The sequence below is a fragment of the Arachis duranensis genome, chromosome 7 (genome assembly GCF_000817695.3).
Source record: "Arachis duranensis cultivar V14167 chromosome 7, aradu.V14167.gnm2.J7QH, whole genome shotgun sequence".
Classification (NCBI taxonomy): domain Eukaryota; kingdom Viridiplantae; phylum Streptophyta; class Magnoliopsida; order Fabales; family Fabaceae; genus Arachis; species Arachis duranensis.
This window is the reverse complement of record NC_029778.3, coordinates 39,244,738-39,245,185: the sequence shown is the minus strand read 5'-3', so window position 1 is coordinate 39,245,185 and position 448 is coordinate 39,244,738.

The following is a 448-nucleotide window of genomic DNA, read 5'->3' as shown; positions in this document are numbered from 1 at the left end:
AAGCTTTTGCCTTCCCTTTCCTCTTTCTAGAGGTTTCTCCGGCCTTGGATGCCATAATGGTTATGGAAAAATGAGAAAGCAACACTTTTACCACACCAAACTTAAAATGTTTGCTCGTCCTCGAGCAAAAGAAGAAAGAAGAGAGTAGAAGAAAAAGAAATGAGGAGGAAGGGAATGGCTTTGTATTCGGCCAAAGTGGTTTGAATTTGAATGGTGGGGTAGGTGGGGTTTTATGAAGGATGGATGTGAGTGGTGAAGAGAAAGATGGGATTTGATAGGTGAAGGGTTTTTGGGGAAAGAAGAGAGAGAGGGTGGTAGGGTAGGTGGGGATCCTGTGGGGTCCACAGATCCTGAGGTGTCAAGGAAAAGTTATCCCTGCACCAAATGGCAAGCAAAATCTCGTTTTGTGCCAATTCTGGCGTTAAACGCCGGGCTGGTGCCCATTTCT